This window comes from Aptenodytes patagonicus, chromosome 9 (genome assembly GCF_965638725.1).
Source record: "Aptenodytes patagonicus chromosome 9, bAptPat1.pri.cur, whole genome shotgun sequence".
Lineage (NCBI taxonomy): Eukaryota > Metazoa > Chordata > Aves > Sphenisciformes > Spheniscidae > Aptenodytes > Aptenodytes patagonicus.
In genome coordinates this window covers 18,519,759-18,541,146 of record NC_134957.1, presented here as the reverse complement: position 1 = coordinate 18,541,146, position 21,388 = coordinate 18,519,759, and the positions used below count along the sequence as shown (strand labels likewise).

The following is a 21,388-nucleotide window of genomic DNA, read 5'->3' as shown; positions in this document are numbered from 1 at the left end:
CTCACTTTAACCTGTGACAATTGCTTGGAACTTCTGGAAGGCTTCCGCAATTCCTCTCTAATGAACTAAAAATCCTACAAACACATGAAGTACAGGCAGTCAAAGTACAAATCTAGGCAGTAACTCATCATCTGATTTATCAATGGTTACTAAGAAAAGATCTGTCATGGTTCTAACGGTACAAACAAAATGATGTTCAGTGAAATCCATTTGCAGAATGTGTATATATTAAAAAATGTTGCCTACCACAAATATTTGTAAATACATAACCATTACCTATTAAAAAAAGACAGCCTTTTAACTATACCAAACTTATTCCTTAAAAGAGGCTATTAACCTAACAGTTACCCTTTAGACAAGGCAAGCTTTGTATTGTTCCCTGGAAAAGCCATGGTGTTCAATGGTCTAAGACAAAAAAAATTATGTTTGTAAATTTAAGCCGCTAAATTGCTAAGAATACTGTGGAATACAAAACATTTTTCTAGAGGCTACCTACTTGAATCTCACATGCTTTAGTCATCTGAAAAAACATTAAGAACCCAAATACATACAGTTTTTTTCCCCCACAACAGGACACAAGTGTAGTTTCCAGAAAAATGCCAGAACAAATGCTACTGACAAGAAATTGGAGGATTTCTTAGAGGGATGTGAGTTTTGAAATAGACCTTTAAGCTGGGTATATTGGACACAGAAATGCGGACAGTTAAATACGGTTGGCCAAAGCATAAGGAACTGGGTGACCATCCACTACAGTCAATCTACCAAGGTGTTTTTGCCTACTCTAAACAAAAACTGAAACATTATAGCACATCCCAGTTTTAAGCTTCCCTCACTAAAACTACACAAACCAAACAGCAAGATCACCAACGCTCACACATTCTTTTAAAATTCCTCCACTAGCTTTGCCCAAGTGCAGAAGCTACAACGCTCATCTAACTTAACCCTAACAAACCCCACTTCCCCCAAGAACTCAGCAACACACCTGCTCACCAATTTATCTGTGGCCTTCAACAACCATTTTTCTAAGCTTGTGTTTTCACAGCCCAGTTTATGTAGCACACATTATTGCATGTCCAAATTAGATTAGAAGCAGTATGCATTTAAAAAAAAGAATGTTAACAGAAAATTTTTTAAAAACATTTATTCAAGAGTACAACACTGTACTTCTCTCTCTGAAGTAATTAATCATTTCAATTAAAGTTGACTGGTCTAATGTGGAAACCTTTCCCGAGACGGTGAAAAAATGCTTGGTTTTTATCCTCTCCATCAATACATACCAGAACAAAATGAAATTTTCATCCAAGAACTGCTTTATGAACTTGAATTTATGACTAAGTTGATTTTGGGCCTTCACATTTCTACGGGTAGGTAAATCTATAGAAGCCTAACAATGCATTTCAAAAAAAGAAAGAAAAAAGCCTCTGTAACACTGCAGAGGAAACCACACATCTAACCAAATAATAGCGAGTGACAGAAAAACGGGGAAAACATTTTATTTCTCCCTTTCCAGCCTTTTGCCCTAACTGGTACTAAGTGATCAAGCCTACTTCCACAGATATGAATGGGTTCCTAAAAACCAGTGCGTCCTCTAGGCTTTCTTCAGTTTAGCAGGTTTTTTTAAAAGGTCCTGATGGAGTTTCCTATGCCTTGTCAGTGGTAGTTGTTAACATGGACCCATTAGCCTACACCTCCATTATTGACAACTCCCCTTTTTCTACTTGCTACGCTGAAGACCTCACTAAGAAGAATTAGCAAACATCAACACAAGATTTTTTTTTTTTAAAGCAATTAAATAGGGCAGCACTACCATGTCTTTCAGAAAATTCCGAAAGACAGAGGAGTTAACAGTGTTAAAAGACAGATGCTATTCATAAATCTAAATATGTGGGGGCAGGAATGAGGGAGAAGGAGGAAACAAATGAAAACGGTATGGATGAAGAATTACTTCAGGAATGTAACTGCTACCAAATTAGAGTAAGAAGATTAATATTCAGCCATTATGAAATGGACAGTATTTACCTACCATACAATTTAGTCTTTATTAAGCAAAATTAGTAGTACTGACTCTTCTGCAATATCTTATGCCATTATTTTAATTAGGCTCTCAATGGAGAGAAATTAAGTATGCTAGTAATAATTCACAGTTATTAGAAACTTCAACAATAATATAACTTATGAATTCCATTTCCATAAAGCAATACAGGTAGGTAACGCACACCAACAGGTATACTCACCTATACTGTCATCACACAGTTCACAAGGAACAACACTCAGGGGAAGAATAACCCAGTCTATGCAAAGTAACTGTATGGCATTTTCAGAATAAATAACCATCTTATTCCAAAATTAAGTCACCAGAGGAAGAGCCCAAGCACAGGAAGATCTAATTTACAGGACAGTCAAAAACTGCAGTGCAATACTTAAATCACACCATCTTCCAGGTTTCTGCATAAACATCTGCCTTCTGTGCCAACAGGACACAGAAGTACACTGGCAAGAGTCCTCTGACAGGGATACCACAATTGTTAATACTTGTCAAAGTAGTACCAGATCACCCAGTCATGAAAACTTGACATATATGAGACTGACGCACGCAACTACATTTCTGGTAATTTTGCATGAACACATAATGCCAGATCTGTCCTGGACAGAAGATATGTGATTCATCATTAAACCTGTTTAAGATTTATAGGTTGATTTTACAAACAGGCAGAGTAAGTTAGCACCTTCCTAACATGCAGCTGTGGTATTTCTGATTCATTGACACTTAGGGCGCTGCCAGGCCTTTTTCACAAAGGATGGACACCAAAATATGATTGTTTTGTAAATTATAAAAACATTAACTAAGTGAAGCAATACTAAAACCAGTATTACAGACAACAAAAGCCCTTACTTTATTAAGCACCAGTTGAATTTAGTGCTTTCTTTAAAAGAACACCTATACTGGGGCGGGAAGCCAAGAATGGAGAAGGGGGGAGAAGAGATGCAAAAGAAGGCACAGAGCACAAATTCAAACGTCACTGCTACTCTAAAGTATTACACTTAAAATACAATGGTATGTTAAAAAGAAACCCTAACTTACATAGCAGGACAAAGTATCTCCAAGAGTAAAGATAAACACATTATTTGTCCAGTAAAACCAATATAGACTATAGCAAACCAAAATACTGTAGTATATGCCCAACAGCAATGCAAAATAGTATTTCCAATCATGTCACCAAATACCTTTTACTACATTTTCCTTAAAGACACTCCTTACTGCCTTAAGTTTGCATTTCCTTCAATGCTGATTTATCATTATACTATATCATTAAAATATTCTAAACAAGTTATTTTCTTACCATTTTTGAAATTCTATTTCTTGGTAATTTATATTTCTCAAACTAAACAACTTATTTTCTTCTCCTTTTCATCTCATTCCATGTAAATCCATACAAAGACATTCCTTAGCATTGCCTTCTCAAGATTTGAGGATCTAGTAACAACACTGGTGAAATATATTTTTCAAGTAACTTTTTTTGCATGCCAATAATATTTTTTGCTTATTATCATAAAATATTAACTGTTCTGATTTGCTGTAAGATATCGCTTCTGAACATAACAATTGCAGTAGTTAAGCTTTTGTATGATGCCTAAAATAGCAGTATTGTTACAGCAATATGCAGCTTATACTGTTTGACATGTCTAACTGATTAATTCTGTCATGTACGTGTTCCCTGAATAAACTGCAGAATCTTCCTCCATTTTATTTGGAGTATAATCTATTCCCAGATTAGTGGCTACAGAGAGCCATTTAAATAGAAGTAACAATATGGTAAAATTTTAGTAGTCTGAGAACACAGATACCACAGATTTCTAACACTCTAGACTACATTCTACTACATTGTGATACACAAGTCTCAACGTACAACCTGCAACACATACCCTTCAACTCTAAATGTCATTGTCAAGTCTTTTGTGCAGAAACTACCAAATCCTAAAAATTAAGTGTATATTTAAAATCATCATGGTGTCCAGCAGTTGAAGGTTTTACACTGTTATTATTGAAAACTTAGAACATAAAATGCATTACACATGCATTATACAAAATCCATTTTTAAAACTTAAGCACTTCCACAAGTTCCACTTAGGTCCCTATTTCACAATCTTTGCCTTTTATATGCCTTCTCAAATTGCCATTCACCTTTAGAAAAGGAAGCTGTTCAATGGCAACAACTTGGCCAAGCACTAGTAATTTGAAATTTTCTTCCAGTATTCCTTTCAATTATCAACTGAAAGCACATTTTGTACCAATTTGAACAGACTGCATTAACTATATCTAGCCTCTTTTTTGCTAAATAATGAATGAAACTACAAACAAGAACCACAGTAGTTTGACTAACTAAAAAAGATGGGTTGCTACTGGTGAAAGGAACAGTCCCACTGCCCCCTTCTCCCTGTGTTTACTTCTGGCCGTATCTCATAGTCAAGGGCACTTGTCAGACCCTTTGTTGAGCAACAATCTATTAATTTCTTTTTGAATGAATTAGCTTTCCAACAGTTTAGTAAGTTGAGCTGGCTCGACAAAAGAGTCCTGTGGCTGGTGCAAGAAAACAGATCTTTTCAAAATCAGTGAGACACTACAGCAGACATGATCGACTGTCAAATTATGTCAAAGGAGAAAAAGAGATGTCCGTACTGTTTTGGTAGGCTACAACTGCTTTAAAAGTTGCCATACACTGCTCCAAATCTAGCTTATCCTCTCTGGCTATAGCACTATGATGCATACTTAGTACAGCACCCAAATGCCAGTACCAAGTGTTATCTAGCCAGCTATGAAACATAAAAGCCTGGCCCCAACGTGCAGCTTCTCCAACAATAACAAAAATTCATAACTCACTCCGTTTTGTGGTGTCTGAATAAATGTTCTGACGAGCCAACAGTTGATCACCTTTGCCTAAACCCTATATAAAATGGCAATGAAAGCAGCAGAGATGTGACAGAAATAGAGACGTTACATCCCTGCTGAACAAAGAACCACTAGCTCATTTTACCAAGTACAGCCATGAGTGGTCCCATTTAGGTTCTATAATCCATTACTATTACAATGTTTCTTCAGCATATCAGACATGATTAGAATCTGCCAGTACTCCATATAAAGCCAGGACTAGCTTTATTCAATCACAGACAGCACTCACCACTGAGTAGTTAAATACTGTAAGAGTACGTAATGAGAACTAGTTCTATTTCTAATGATTTTCTTCATTGATTCATTGTAGCTTCTAAAAATCATGCTATTACCAGAAAGCAAACAAAAAGAAAATGTTTTTCACTGTGTTCATACCCGAGTTGTTTTGACTAACATTTTGTCAGATGATAATCGAACAGAAATACAGTTTTATTCCATTTTAACTAAGATCAGAACAGTACTAGGCCTGCATATGGGATACTTATGCACACTAGTAATTTTTTGTACAACGCTACTTTTCTTAAAAAGCTAGCTACATTTCAGACACTTAATGAAGGTCAAAAGTCCCAGAGCCATGTAATTTCTAAAGCTACTGAACTTTACAACAAACAAAAAACCTGCTCATTAACTAAAACTCAAAACCTCATTAACTAAAACTCACCAGCAAATTAATACATAACAACCAATTTAAAATTGGTGAACTGTTTGGTCAAAGACAAAATGTAACAGGAAGTAAAAGATTAGACCTCCTTCTATAGACCTTTTCTCTCTGAAATTTACAGTCAGCTTTTAATGTGCTACAAGTTACAATTCAAACTTGCTTATAGACTAACAGAATTTTGTTTTCAAAATTCTGCAAACAATATATTCCCAGAGACTGTCAGACCAATTTTTTTTTTTTACATTAATTTAGGAAATTTCTCTTTCAGCTTTCTGCTAAAAGTTTAAGACCAATATGCCCTATCCACCACTTCATTTTCCTTAGTCTTCTGTAAGTGTCTCCAAGATGCTACACAACACCACAGGAAAGTATCCAGGCCAGTCCCGGTGCAGAAAATGAGAGCTGTTTCAGCACAGTACCCCACCTATACTAAGATGGCCCTGATCTCAATATTTCTTCCTATTAGTCCACACTGTTTCCAACATGCAGTTTACCGTATAGACCTGTTCTTGCAAATTTTCATGTTTAACTCCCTAAGGAAAAGTTGGCATGACAAAATCTTGAAGCTTAAGTCAGAACTGCTGAAGCCTCACTTTAAAAGGATGTTTAACATGAAAACATATCCAATCCAATTTGCAAAGACACACAGTTATAAATTCATGCATATTACTGTTGTAAAATACCTGAAGAAAAGAACACTTTACAATCTCTTCAAAAGAAAAACAAGCAGTAGAAAATCTGGGTAATACAAGCTAAAACATACAACTACATAACTTTCTGTAAAAACTGCCGCTCAAAAGGGGCATTTTTAAGAATAAAAAAAAAATCTGTTTGTTTTAAATCCTTATGCTGATTTTTTCAGACACTGCTGCAGCAAAATACTTCCATACAACACACTGGTAATTTACAGGTGATCAACGGCATAGACAAAACCCAACGTAACAGTAATTTTCAAAGTAGAGTATAGGATCCTAGTAAAAAATGTACATTAGCTACTTTGGTTTTGGTGTTGCGAGAACCTTACTCTAATCAAACCACTAACAGCTTAATGAATGTCATACCAGGTATATTTAATAAATACCAGTTAGCTGAAAACTACTATTTATAATGCCAGAACACAGATAGGGAAAACCTTAATAACTTTTTAGTACAGGTATACAGTAAGTAATTAAAATAATTTTCAACTTAAGACTATGGTTTAAGATGAATGACAGTTCTTAAGAAGCAAGCTCAGAATGAACATTATTCTCACAGCATTACTTGTTATGAACATGCTATGGCTACCCGGACTGGAAAGAAATAAACCTTAGTATAGCAGAAACAAAAACTAGCACAGAAAAGCTTGAAATACCACACACAAAACAAATGAAATGCCATTCTTTCCAGCAGTCAGCATCCTGCAACGCACGGACCTCCTGAAGAGTAGTACTATACTCTATTCATAACTTTTTTCTACACCACACTAAGCCAGAAGGGTAGAGCGACAAAAATGGTATGTTAATAAGATGATAAAGATTATTCTTAACTACATTAGTTACAGCATTTCGTTCTTTTGACGTCAGAAAAAGTAGGGGTCATAACTGGCTGCTACTGATTTATACTGACAGAAATTGGGCTCAAATGTTAAATAAAGATTAGTTAATATTTGCAGAAGACTTTGAACATACAAAATGCTATGTAAGTAGCAAGTATTAAGTCTTCCCACACACTCATTCTGGCATGCCTCCAAGCAGGGAAGTCCCACAGAAACATTTCAACAGCAGTAAGGAGAAACTGAGAGCGCTCAGGCAATTGCAGCTATATTCACAACAGTCCATCTGAGGAGCACCTGCAAAACTGGGGAGGACTTATGCCCACTAGCCATGCTCACTGCCTTCTACAAATGCAACACCAAAAAAGTAACTCCTCTTCCAACATGGCTTATATAAATGGATACTCAACAACCCCAATCTCTATAATCCTCTGTACAACCTAAAACGATCTACAAAACTGAACATTTTGTACATCCTTCCCGTTGTCTAGTATTTCTGACCAGACTACACAAAGCAAAATCACAGCCTACAGTGGAGCTGTCGGTTTGATTATTCACATAGAAGCTTATTTTCAACAAATTATAGTTTCTGCCTAGAGCAGACCAGTTTCCCCAGATCTAAATTCTAAAACGGTGAAGAATTAAGCAATGAATCATTATGCAGTAGTTTCTGATCAATCAACAGTAAAGCTCTTCCCGAACACCTAAAGAAGGCGGCCGGCATCTTCTTAGCTAGTTGGGGGGAAGAAGAAAAAAAAAAAAATCAGAGGATTCCACACTGTAAAAAACATTCTGCAAGTTTTCTTCCAGGAGCGGAAGAAAACAAAATGCTCTGAACTGAGCTAAAGGGAGGTAGAGAGGAGAGGCAGGCAATGTGTTCAGGCATTATTTGGTCTATTTCTCAGTATTCTCTGAAGGACAGTATCAATATTTTATGAGATTAAAAAAGGGCATGTCTGGTTTGGTTATCAGGTACGCACAGAGATGAGACCTGTAGCTTCAGCATGTCCCCAAAAACTCAGAAGCTAGGAGGGAGATGAGTTGGGAGGGATGGGACTTAAGATCATTGCATAGGATGATCCACATTCCATAAAAAGGCCAAAGACAGACCTCACGTATAGAACTGGCACTGCAGCTTCCATAAACCACGGAAAACTCAAGAGTGCAAAGGCTCATAATAAGATCTAACCACAACAGGCTGGTAAGCATCCAACTGAAGGAGGAGGTCTAGCAGGGTTTTGACAACAGCATCTGATTAACCATGCTAAAGCTGGAAGAAAATCTTGAGGGGAGGAAACTCTTCTATAACCGTTCCTAAATCTTCTCTTACCCCTTCCGTCTCATTCCAAGTAACACCTGCAACAACTTCTAACCAGGGCGTAGACTGAAACCAAAGGAAAATGTACATGATCTTCCTGCCTGCATAAATTAACACAAATCAACAGCACTCCTGAATTTCCTTGCAGAGCTCTAATTGATCTATGACAGACTATGTAACATTTCAGAAAAAAAAAACCAACACAAAAACCCTGAGATCACTACAAAGATCAGAGGATTACTTTTGGAACTGGCATATCGCCCAAATGGTTTTTAAGAGTAAGATCAGGTAGAAAAGTAGCAGACAACAGCAGGAGGAAATTTTTTTTTTCCCCTGGTCCTACAGTTACGGAAAACATTGCCACTACTGTTGGACCAGGCAACTGATACTACACTTCAAATACTGAAAGGGGCAGTCCTCCTCAATTCTATATTCTCACTGGCCAAAAGCTCCTGTATCCTTTTCCATGCAGGAGCAGCACCCATTTGACTCCACAGATATTTAACCCACAGAAAACTACTCTTCTTCACAGTTTAGCTCCTTAAACCAGTTCACCTGTGGGGTTCAAATGGGCAGAAAACACAGGCACCAGGCAAACAACAGAAGTATGTGGTCAGGACACAGAGACAGGACCACCCTATTAGCAGCAGCTCACCATTGAACTGGCCTAGTTACATGGTGAAGGCACATCTTCAGTAGCTTGAAGGGAACAAGTATGGAAGAAAGACTATGAAAGAGGGAGGAAACTCTGCATGTGGAGTTATGTTCAAAAATTACTTCCAGTTACATAACTGCCCAATTCTGTTCTATCAGTTAAGTAACTAGTCTCTCCACCAACTACCCTCAGTAAAAAACAACTTTCCATTTTCAATGGATTGCCAGCTTCATTTCTCTCCTCCAGATCCCCCTGCAAAAGGCCTTAATGATTAATTTTTCAATTCCTAACTTTATCAAACATTTAAGACAAGCATTTGCACCTTCCACATCGGACAGAACAATGTATTCCAAGATTTAAGATTTTACATAAAAGCAGTTATTTATACTTTATGTAGCTAGTAACTCAATGCCAACATACTCCACAACAGAAACAAAAAAGTGAAGGTGATGGAACACAGAACATACTTCTGAAATGGTTCTAGTAAGCATCAACATATTCTTACATTTTCCTATCTTCCCCATCTTCCTTGGTATACTTTCCTTCATCCTGGTAATCCTACTTCATCTTCTAGGTTGCTTAATTCCTTATATACACCATCAAATAGTACTTACTGTAAAGGAACTGAAAAACTTCAGTAAGTTTCTTAAATCCCCAAGCTACCAAGAACATGGACTCAATCTTGCATCCAAAAGAACTGTTAGAATTTTTCCATGCTTCTCTTCACTGGAGACAGGGGAAGACTAAGCCCATTTGCAGGATTATGCAAGAATGCATAAATCCTCTCTGTAAACAAAACTTCCCTAACCAGTTTTGAATGCAAGGTATGCTTCACATAGTTTATGCCCCCTTGACACAAAAAGGAAAAAAACTTGAGAATTCAGTTTTACAGATTGTTACTGCATTTGGGGGTGAATATGAAGAATCTTAATGCCTGGCCTACTGCACATGAAGAGGATGACTTACTGTATTTTCTTCTATCCACAGTGTTATTGAACTGCAAGTTTCTAAAAATGTTTTTGACATTTTTATAGTATACTGATGTATACAACCTGTGTCTTGCCACCTTTGAAATTTTTTGCTTAGCAGCAACTACTGCTCTGAGGCACAAATATACTCTCTTCTAAGTACACAACTTTATTAACTTTCATAAAAGCATTGCATCGCTGAATAGAAATTGAGCAGTATAACCAGAAAGACAATGCAAAGCAGCATGAGAAATAAAATGCCTAAAGACTGATTTTTCTGATTATTTTTCAACTGTCAAGCCACAGATCTTCTAGTTTACAAAATCTGTTCTATTTCACAGTAGAGTAGTAATATAGCATACACACATTGCTACATCAGCAATACTTTAATTCATAAACATTTTAAAAATTAAACAAATAGCAATATAAATGTATCAGTTTTGAAAATACAGCTTATCAAAGTCAGTCAAATGGAACCCACTTAATAAAACAAGAGCAGCAGCTTAAACATGGAATATTGAAGACAAAAATGTAATCCAGCAGCACATGTGAAAAAAAACCCAAACATTTTTCCATTATCATTGAAGTATTTGCCTTAATAAACCATTTTTATGTTTGACAAATCAATATGCAAAAGGCAGTTTCACCTTTTTTTGGCCAATCATTTATTAGGCAAGTAACAACAGACATATACCACAGATGCAAGAGAGATACTTGTGCAGCTTTCCTTTCTGGTTACCATAGTTTCAAATGAACTGTAGATTTCTAGAAATAATACTTATGAGAAGGAATAAAAATATCATTGCTTAAATATGAAAACTGCAAGAAGAATCATTTTGAGTGGTGTATGAATGACACTTAAGTGAACAGGTAAATGCTTAGGAAAGGAAATTTTATTTGCAAGACCTTGTCGTAGACACAGTAGTGAAGTTTGAGCGTGGACAGCAGGAGAAGAATAAAGATAGTAAATGCGACCAGAGGGAAAAGGAAAGTAGGCACCAAAAAGGCATTCTGTAGCCATTCACCTCTCTCTCTCTTTTTCAGTAATACCCAATAAAAACCACAATCAGCTCTAAACCAGGTCATTAGCTTCCCAAGCCTCCATCATCAAGGAATACTTTCCAAACGTATACTGGGGGGTGGAAAGGCATGAATCTTCATAGGAATTTAAGATGACTTTAAGACCTGAAATAAAAAAAAGACCTTCCAGTAAGAATAGCATAATAGGTTGCCAGAGAGACTGTGGAAACTCCATCCTCTTGAGATTTGACTGGACAAATTCCTGAGCAACTGGACAAGCTTTAAGCAGGAGGCTGGAACAGACCTCCAGAGGGCCTTTCCCTCCTATACAATTCTGTGACCTAAAACACAAATGATTTTTTCACTGTGGCATCGCTTCTAGGAAACAACTGCCCATCCACAATGCAAAGCTTTATTTTATGTGGAGTTAAAAGAAAGTATTTTGGATATAGTTTTCAAACAGGTACATAAAGCAACGATAAAAAACAGTATATGGCAGCACACCAAGTTGGAACTTTCCTGTAAGAACATAGTTCCCATCCCAAAATAGTACAAAACAACAGAATTTTAAAAATACTTATGTTACTAGTCTTAATTTAAGAATACCACAGTCTTTCCTTTTCAACTGTATTTAAATTGTATTCTTTACCCTAAATCAAGATACAATAGTCCATATCAATTCTACTTCCTATTTGTTTGCCACAAGCATAGCACTGCCATATGTAGACTGTAGCCGCTGGTCATTCTCGTTTTGAAAAAAGTCTTTACCAAGTTTCCCCAGTTTTCCCGCTTGGAAAAAACATCATAATTAATCAGTTCTCTGTTTCTAAGATCAGAAGTGAAATGAAAATATTGCCAGTGGTCAGGATGTACCGCCTTATTACTCAAATTAAATTAGTTGGCCACTATATCCATAACTATAAAAAAAACCTTATTCCAGGACTCATGTCATATAAAACCACCTTCAAATTATAAACTAGACACCTCAAATGCACGCTACATGGATTACAAAACTGTGTTCCTGACATTTACTACTTACATTGTTTTTTCAGTAACTTCAGTTATCTATATATTCAATTGCCCATAGTAAGATAATAAAAGTAACACAAAAAAATATGGATCTTCAATACTCACACCCCTACTCCATATAAACTCTCCTCATACTGAACACTCCCTCCTGGAAGATTACACTCTGACAAATAAAATCAGCCAATTATATTACTTGCATATTATCTGCTTCCTAAGACTTGATATGGTCCAAATTTCCAGAGTTGATCCTTCTTAAGGAATTAACTGGGAGTTTTACCTAAAGGAATAATAGGTAATCACATGAAAGACAGGAAAGCCTTATCTTGAACAGCTTATTTTTATTTGTAAACAAAGTAAAAGTCAATCTTCTTTTCCCCCAGATGAGATGCTGCAAGGAAGACATTATTTCATAAAACTTAGGCTGAAATCCTATGTTAAGTAAAAAAATGCAATTCAGCTATAACCAAGAACTGCGACATTGCCCCCAAATCAAAAATATTCATCTCTTTCTAGACAGATCACATGTATTAAGGAATAGGAAAATAACTGCATTAAGTCCTCTTTGCTCTGTGACTACATGTACTACATCACCACATCTTCCCAAGAAGCAACAAACTGACAAACTTGTAACACTAAATGATGCCTGTCACTCGGTGGGAGTGGGGTACTACTGGGGAAGGCAGAAACTCGGGGAAAGACTGCAGGTAAGGTTAGCTGTCCTGCAGATCACCCAAAGCTCACTCACTGGCCAGAAGTTGAGCAGCATTTCACCAAATCTTGGCAGCAACTCGAAGGCAATTTTGGAATGCAATCCCAGCTAAATAAGACATGCATTCCTAAGGTTTGTTGTTTCTTTTTTAAGTGGTCAGTAGTTTCGGAAGTGTTTTATGCTTTCTGAAATGTCAGTATATTTGATTTCTTTTCATTATTTTGCTAATAGAAAACCCTGAAATTTGGACTCCAGCTATAATTCTTCTTATCAATCTAGACCACTGCAGACATATGTATTACATGGCAACGTGCACCATGTGAGACCTTTTTCGAAAGCAAGTCATTGGCTTGCCCTATCAACCTCATTGTTCTCAACAATGAGAACAGATGTAAAAATACTTTCCTCTTTAGGAGCCACACAGAAGCACTAACAAAAAACTGCTGTAGAAAACATATTCTTCCATTGACTTGAGTGCCACACATACTCCCTCGCACCAATCCAATGACTAACCTTTACCGAAATAAAAGCATAGAAAAGTAAAATGCATAAAAGGTTGTGTAAGGGCAGGACTAATAAGCCATCAGATTCAGAGCCATAAGAAAATAAAACATTCATCTACCTAAAAAAAAAAAAACAACCAAACCAACAAAAACACCACCACACACTGATCTCTAGATACTTGTTTTTGGGTGGGTATTGTGATTAACTTCTCAATCACAGATCACAATCTACCCTCCAATATATGCCAATCTTCTTACATCTACTTACTCTTCTGATTATACTCTTTTACAAAAATAAGCCCTCCAGAGGGGGAAGTTACAGCCAGTTACACAATCAAAAAAAAATGTACAGAACAGACAACAATAAAGTACATACCTGGAGATAAAGTGTGTACCTGGATAAAGCAGTTGCATGACAGCTAACTCAATTTCCCTCTGAAGTCACGGTAAGAGGTAATTGCATATTGTTGGCCTTCATTTCCAACTCAAATTGGGATAAAAAGCCTAAAAACAGACTGTGCTTGTGCTCCTCCATGCAGCTCTGTAGCCAGTAAAGGCTAGGAAAAGCTAACTGTCACAAGAAAGCCAAGGGGGTACCTTGGGGGATCAAATTTTCCTACATCCCTATCTCCAAAATTGGGTGCCAGATCTCTCCTCAGATCTGACCAGTTGAGGGAACATGTTTGTGAGATGAACCAAAAGAAAAGTACCCAAGATCTCACAGATCTGAGATTTTCTTAATAGTGCAACACTTGGAGATACAGAGATACTAAAAAGGCTTAGAGGATGCTGTGAAATATTGCAATGGCATAACCCATCAAATTTAGGACTCTGGTCTAGTCTTTGTGATCACGGCTATCAAACTGAGAGGATCAAGAAAAGAGAACACAGTTTTTGTGTTGATACCTGAACAGTGAAACATCTTCCTCAAGACAGAAGCCAGTTAGACAATAGCTCCTCAAGCTTCCCGACTTGAACAAGTCAGCATTAGCCCTACATTTGTCTGTGGTGATCTAAATGAGGGCCACCTTCAAAAGTTTCCCTTACTTCATATTTACTCTCAATAAAAAAAAATTCCTATTTCACCTGATTCTTATGAACTGCAACATGAGAAAACTTAAAGAAAATAAATTCTAATTAAAACATATGATTAAAAGTACATTATTAATCTCCAACTCTCAAAACCAGAGGTTTTCACTGTATCACTCATAAGTAAATATCTGACCTTGTTAAAAGTCACATCAGATTTCAAGGCTTACCCTTAAACCACAAAGATACACAACTTTTGGAAGGCAGATTTTTTTTTTTCCTAATATAAAGAGCCAACTGAAGTCACCAAACTAATCTTCAAACATGAAATCTGTTCACAGAACGGTGGAAGAGTTTAACTGGTTTACTCTAGAAAGCAGCCTTTTCGAAAAAACAAATGCTAGAGCAAGAGCGTCAGTTATGCTGATGTAATACTGCAAAGGTTACCAAAAGGTTCTCCCTCCCAAATTTCCCTTACCAAAACAGAAATCCAAGTCCTCCTACCTTCGCAGCCTGCCCTCCAAGCACGGCTTTCCCACGAAGACCCTTCCCAGACCTCCGCAGCGCCCTCTGGGGTGCAGGGCCGGCCGGTGCAACAGAGCGACCCGAGGCCATGCTAAACCGCAACCGACTCGGCGGATCCAGACCTTGCTCCAGAAGGAGCCCAAGCCTCAGCAGACTGTAGCGAGTAACGCGGCACGCTATGAACTCCATCCTGGCAGGAAGGACTCTAATATCTTAACCAGGACGTTTAATCTGCCTGTAGCCCCACTGAGTTCCACCTCTGTCCATGGCCAACAGGACAGAAGGGCCAGGCGGCAGGAAGAGGACCAGAGCAGATCAAACCGCAGGACTGCCAGGGCCAGTGACAGAAGAGCTATGGGACCACGAAGAATTCCCATTCTTACTTACACTTTGACTTTAAAAGTGGAGGTGATCTAAAACGTTGGATAGCATTGAATCTAAACCAATGCAATAAGCCCATATGTCACCATTTCAGTTTTTGTGATGCATATGGAAAAGAGCTCTTTCCATTCCTCCATAGATTTGTTGTGTATAAGCTTCCCATTTTCCAACCTACAACCCCAACTTCCTGCTCACCCATTTCCCAAGGACTAAGTTATCACTTCATTCTCTCTTCTTCTTTGTCAATGATCCTCATATAAGGAAGCTGAAGTTTTCAGAATGTGCATGTTTTAAGTGATACTGAGAAAGTGAGCAGAGCTCATTTAAGAATATTAAACTGATATGTTGATGGCTGCTATCAATCACTTCCTTCCATTACAAGACAATTACTGAAGCAGATGAAGCTCTTGGAAATTCTAGCATCTAGCTCACAGAGACACAATCTACAACACGTTTCTTTTCCAGTATGTTTTCTTAATTCCTCACATACACACACAAAAAACCAAACCAACCACCACCAAAAACTAACAGCACCATTTTGGAAATTCACACCTACAATATTCTCTTAAGTTTTCAAACTACTTGGAGAAGAAATGGTCACACTGCAGGCAGAGATCACACTGAGTTCAAAACCTCATCTCATTTGACAAAACACAGCATTCTGGTAACACAACCAAGAAGCATAAGTAACCAGCAGAAATATTTGCTTACTTTTGGGGATTCATTTGGTGAAAATAAGCAACCAAAGTGTTTAAGGTTTCTGTAAAACATAAAACCTGTTTATGCTGGCACAAAGTCCCAGAAAACCTAATCTCTCCTATAATATTTGCCTGCAGCAAAACAACCGAGACAGTAACACCACAAATGAAAATGACAAATGAGGACTCTCAAATCATTCTAAATTTGAACCGTGACAAAGAGCAATCTAATTAAAAAAAGTTCATAGTGCTCTGACGTGCTAACATTATTTCACGATTTGACTAAGTCTAATGTAGTTGCTCCCACCAACAAGAGCACGCACTTTCAAGTGGTTTGTTGCCTGCAGCTATTTTCTACAGGAGACTGTAGTAGCATGTAATATTCAAAAGACACTGTCTACATTACTTAGACATGTGTAATGTAGTCTAATTATTTTTTTTAAAAAAAAAATAATTCAGTTGCTGTTGATAAGTTATACTGAAACAAAATAAAACTAAAGAGAGCATTTAACTGACAATTCTATTTACACTCCAAGTGGAACTTCTTTCATTCCGCACATTTATGCCTTTAACACGTAAAGCTGGAATATGATATATTTATGGAATTTGAGTTAGATTAACAGCCAGCTAATTGAATACTCCTATTTTAAAAATGGAATGCTCTTCAAGTAGCACAACGCATTTTTAAACCAAATGTTTTAATAACCTATGAACCTACCAATTTTTTTTGTCATTTCACAGAACCCTTTTTTTTTTTTTTAATATTTTAAAATATCACAGCATCAGTCATTTGAACCAACTTACTCAAACCAATAATTTCAGCTTTCGGCTACAAAACATCAAGCCTTTATGTCTAAAAGAAAAGATCCGTACATAAATTTTAACTAGTCTTCTTAAATGCAAGTTTAACAAACCCTTACATTGCTTATTGAGTTTACTCAGTATTATCTTCCTGAAACTGTAAATGGATAAAAAAGCTCCAAAAACGTAACTCTGGCCCAAGTACATAACTTGGGAGAGATCTGAGCGCTAGGAAGTTTCACAGGAAAATTAAAGAGTCTCTCCCATCCCCCAGTTCCATGCCTGGTTTTTTTGTTTGTTTGAATTTAAGCTTATACAACACCCACCATTAAGTTTACCACAGTTAACTTAATACAAACAATAGCAACAGAAATTCACAGATTTCTCTCACAGGTTGCATAAAACCCACCTGTAGACGACACCGTAAAATGCCATTGGTTTTGCTAAGAAGGACCCACATGAGCCCCATCGGTTACAGAGCAAGATCTACTGTTAGAGATGGGAATTAATTCATATTTTTCTCCTTTGTATAACTTTGAAGCTTTCTTCGTCTTTGTTTAATTAATCAGAACAGCATGGGGATTCCACCCCATTCAGCTCCAGTGCTGAAAGCAGTGAAAAGATGAAGGTTTGTGCTAACAGCATGGCGGCTATCTTCCCACACCTTGTTTCATTTTGTAATTAAACTGTTATCATGGTTATAAGAGAAAAGAAACAGTGTTACCCAGCGAAGAGCCCCATACAAGGTCTGTGGCATTGTGATTCTGAGACCCCTCACCACCAAGATCTATCCGCAAAATTAAGAGTTGGGGATAATGAGCAAGTAATACCAAGACGATGGAAATTAATGCCTGTCAATTGCACAATCACTCCTGGTATTTATTTACCTGCACATAACCGACCAGGCTGCACATGGACATTTTGTAAGTCCTGGGCAGTTCAATACCAGATAAACGCTCCAGGAATAATAATGAAATACATGAATAAATAATGGATTTAGGGAAAAGAGAATATGAAAAGGGGAAAAAGTTGTTTTAAACGGCCAAGCATTATAAACGAGAAAGAAGTCATCAATCACAAATCGAGACCCAACTGCCGAGAGTTAACAGTGAGACCTATGCTTGGAGAACATCCTGCTGTAGGGAACACGCTAGGAACTCCGGCTTCTGGTCATTTAAAACAGGGTTGAACAGAACTCCCAGACAGCATAAAACCGGCCGCACAACGGCTTCGAGGGAAGCGAACCAAAAGGCGTTTTCTTCCCTTTCCATTTCAACAAAACCCAGCAGAACTGAGAAGCCGTGGAAGCAATTTACACGAGGTGACCTTTGCGCTGCCGCCAGCTCTCTGGAACCGCCGCACCCTGAACCCGCTGCGCCTCGGGCAGCGCCGGCCGCGAAAGGCCCGCTCCTCTGAAGGTAAACGCCATCCCCGCCGAGAGCGCGGCGGCCGGGGCCCGGCGGAGGCGCCCGGCCGGGCCGCCCGCCGCGGGGCGCGGGAGGAAGCCGCCGCCTCCCGCCCGGGCGCTGGCCAATGGGCGGCGGGCGGAGGCAGGCGGGCGAGGCGGCGGCGGCCCAGGCCGCGGCGGGGCCGCGTGTGACGCACTTCGGTAACCCGACTCCCCGCCCCCGGCGCGAACGGCGGCGCTGACATGGCCCCTCCTCGCCCCGCCGAGGGAGACGGCAGCGGGGCGCAGCGCAACCTCGCCCGCCCCGGGTTACCTGCGGGCACTCCTGCTGCGGCCGCGCGGGGAAGAGGAGCGGCCGGCCGGGACGCACGCTCCTCCCGGGGGAGGAGAGGGGAAAACGCGGGGTCACACCGGCGGATAAGGCGCCTAACGAGACCGGACACGCCAGGGTGTGGCTCCGGGGAGCACACGGGAAGAGAGCACTTACCCAGCGCGGGCGGGGGGCGGCAGTGCTACCCGGGCTGCCAAGAATTAATTAAAAAAAAAAAAAAAAGAAAAAGAAAAAGAAAACAACACCCACACTAACTACAGCACCGGACTCGGCGGTTACTGAAACTTTGTGTTAACTCCGAACGCCGCATCCCGCGGGAAGACGACAAGAGCAAGAGCCGAGCCGGGGCACTACAATAAATAAAAAGCAGCGAAAGAGGCAGCCGAGCGCCTTCACTCCCCGTTCTCGGGGGTGGGGGGAAGCACACCACACTGAGGTCGGTCGGTCCCGGATTTCCACGGGACGGACGGATTACAGAACGCTACCAGCGACAGAGGAAAGCATGGAGGCACAGCGGCGGGGAGGACAGCGGTGCAGGCACCCGAAGCCAGCGCACCCAGGCACCAGGGACGCGCTCAGGCAGGGGGAGAGGAATACCCGAAAAACAGGGCCTCCCAGCCCAGCCATCTGCTGCCGCTCTCCCCTCCTCCGCCGCTCGCTCCTCGCTCCCCTGTCCCTCCAAGTCCCTAAACACGGCAACAACTGTATATATTTTTTAATCCGTGTAGAGAAAATAAGCGCCCAGAAAAGAGAAACACCAGGAAAGCTCTCGCTTCCTACCTGGGCAGGGTTCAGCTCAGTTCAGTGCGTGCCGAGGAGGAGGGGGCAGAGGAGCACTATCTAAACAAAAGTGGCGCCAAAACCCCCCAGTAAGAAGCATTCTTCTTCCTCCTCCTCCTCCTCCTCCCCCCCTTCCCCCAACCAGGGCCGGCGAGAGCCCAGCGGGGTTCCCGCAATACGCGGCTCTCGGCATCGGGCGTCCCCGGCACAAGTTGGCAAGCGCCCTTTCTTTACAAAAAAAAAAAAAAAAAAAAATAAAGCAAGCCGAACGGAAACTGCCACAACTCTTCCTCTTAGCGGGCAGCCGCCTAAGAGCTCGCCCAAAGTCACTCGGAGGGGAAAACTCGCCCCACAAAGGCCTTCCCCGACCTGGGCGCCGGGGGGCGGGGGGGGGGGGGTCGCCAGCTCTTTCGGAGGAGGCAGCGAGGGGAGGCGGGGGGGAAAGGCGCAGGTCAGTCCCCACGTCCTCACATGGGCCGAGGGAACTCGCTCTCGAGAGCCCTCCAGCCCAGTCACTCGGGAAGAGGCGGCTGGAGTTGCCCCAGCTCGGTCGAGCCGGGGAAGAGAGACGGAGAAGAGAAACCCCGATCCCTCGGCACTTCCCTCCGCGGGGAAGCCGCCGGGAGCGGGCTGGCAGGAAGAGCTCAGCTGCTGGGCGGCGGGAAGGAGGGGGAGCGCTGTCAGGGGTGGGAGTCCCCTCTCCCCGGCCTCCTCCTACACTCCACCCCGGGGCACCGGCAGCCGCCCCACCATTTTCTCCTGCGCGCCGCGCGGCCCAGCGCTCTCCCCCCCCTCCCCCGAGCGCGGCCCGCTCCGTCCGCGGCGGCTGCGAGCCCCCTTCCTCTCCCTCCCCACCCCCCGGGCGGCCCGGCCCGGCCCGGCTTGCCCACACGCACACCCCACACACACACAATGCCCGAGTCCTCCATCTTGCCAGCAGCCCCTGCTCGGCTCGGGAGAAAGGGGGAGGAGGAGGAGGAGAAGGTGGTTCTCCATTTTAGCTCGCCGAGCGCTGGGCCCAGCCTGCCCGCGGCCGGCTCTAGGGAAGGAGGAACGGGGCTCCGGGCGGGCAGCGGGGGCCGCTTTCGGCGCCCTCTCGCTCTCTCACTCGCGCTCCCGCTCGCGTCCCCCCTCCCCGCCGAGGCGCGCTGGGAAGGGGGGGTGGGGAAGCGGGGGGCTGGAGTGTTTTCGCGGCTCGGCCCCGCCGTCCTCCATCTTGGCTGCGCGGAGTCCCTGTGGCCAGCCGGCCTAGCGCCCCGCGCCGTCCTCGCAGGCCCGGGGACCGCGGGCCCCGTCCCGGCCTCTCTCCGCAGCCACGGACCGCGATCCCGAGTCCCCCCTCCAAACTTCCAGAAGCTTCGCCGCCATTTTCTAACTTACCTTGCCCAGTGTCGGCGTAGGCAGCGAGGAGGCCCAGGCTCGTAGCTCCGCTCCTATATCCCCGGCCCGGCTGCCGGTTGTGCGCCCGGCCCGGCCCGGAGACTTGGCCGCGGAGGGGGGGGGTTTGGGGACGGCGCGGGGCGCGGGCAGGTTATTTAATTTGGCGGCGGCGCTGGGGATTGTTTGGGGTGTTCGCTGCTCGGCGGCTCGCGAGCGAATGGAGGGCGCAGGCGCCACCTGGCGGCCACCGAGCGAGGCCCGCTCTCCTGGGCGTGGGGCGACACCTGCCGGCCGGCCGCGGCAGGGCCGCGCCGAGCCGGGTAAACAAGGTGCCGCGCATGCGCGCGCGCCCCGGCCGCTCCCCCGCCCCCTCCGGCTCGCGAGCGCGGGGCGCGGCGGCGGCGCGCGGGGCCCGGCTGAGGCGGCGGGAGCGGGAACGCCTGAGGGGGAGCGGGGCCGGGCCGCCGCCGCCGCCGGGGTGGCGGGGCGAGGCGGCGGCCTCCCGGGCGGTGTGGGCCCGGCCTCCTCCGTGCGCGGCCGGCGGAAGAGGCCCAGCTGCTGGCTCCGTTCTCGGGGCAGGATCGGGTAACCGAAACACGAGGACAGCCTAAAAAGGAGAGCTTCGGGACGGCGCTGCCCCGGCCCGAGGGGAGCCGGAGGGACCGCCCGGCCTCGCACAGGCACGCACAAACGCGGGGCCTGGTGTTCTTTCC

At 42.4% G+C, this 21,388-nt stretch overlaps 1 protein-coding gene across 6 annotated transcripts in view; it reads right to left on the bottom strand.

Moving 5' to 3' along the window:
* STAG2 (STAG2 cohesin complex component) overlaps positions 1 to 20,915 on the bottom strand; it is an 81,684-nt gene extending 60,769 nt beyond the window's left edge. For 2 of the 6 annotated variants that reach the window (XM_076347333.1, XM_076347338.1), the window contains exon 1: positions 20,676 to 20,914. The gene's annotated coding sequence lies outside the window, so the exon portion shown is untranslated. Of the gene's footprint in view, positions 1 to 18,102; positions 18,201 to 18,497; positions 18,557 to 19,295; positions 19,396 to 20,675 lie in introns of those variants that run through there. The other 4 variants (XM_076347337.1, XM_076347335.1, XM_076347336.1 and 1 more) reach the window with 4 other exon arrangements.
* Between the last annotated feature and the right edge of the window lie 473 nt (positions 20,916 to 21,388).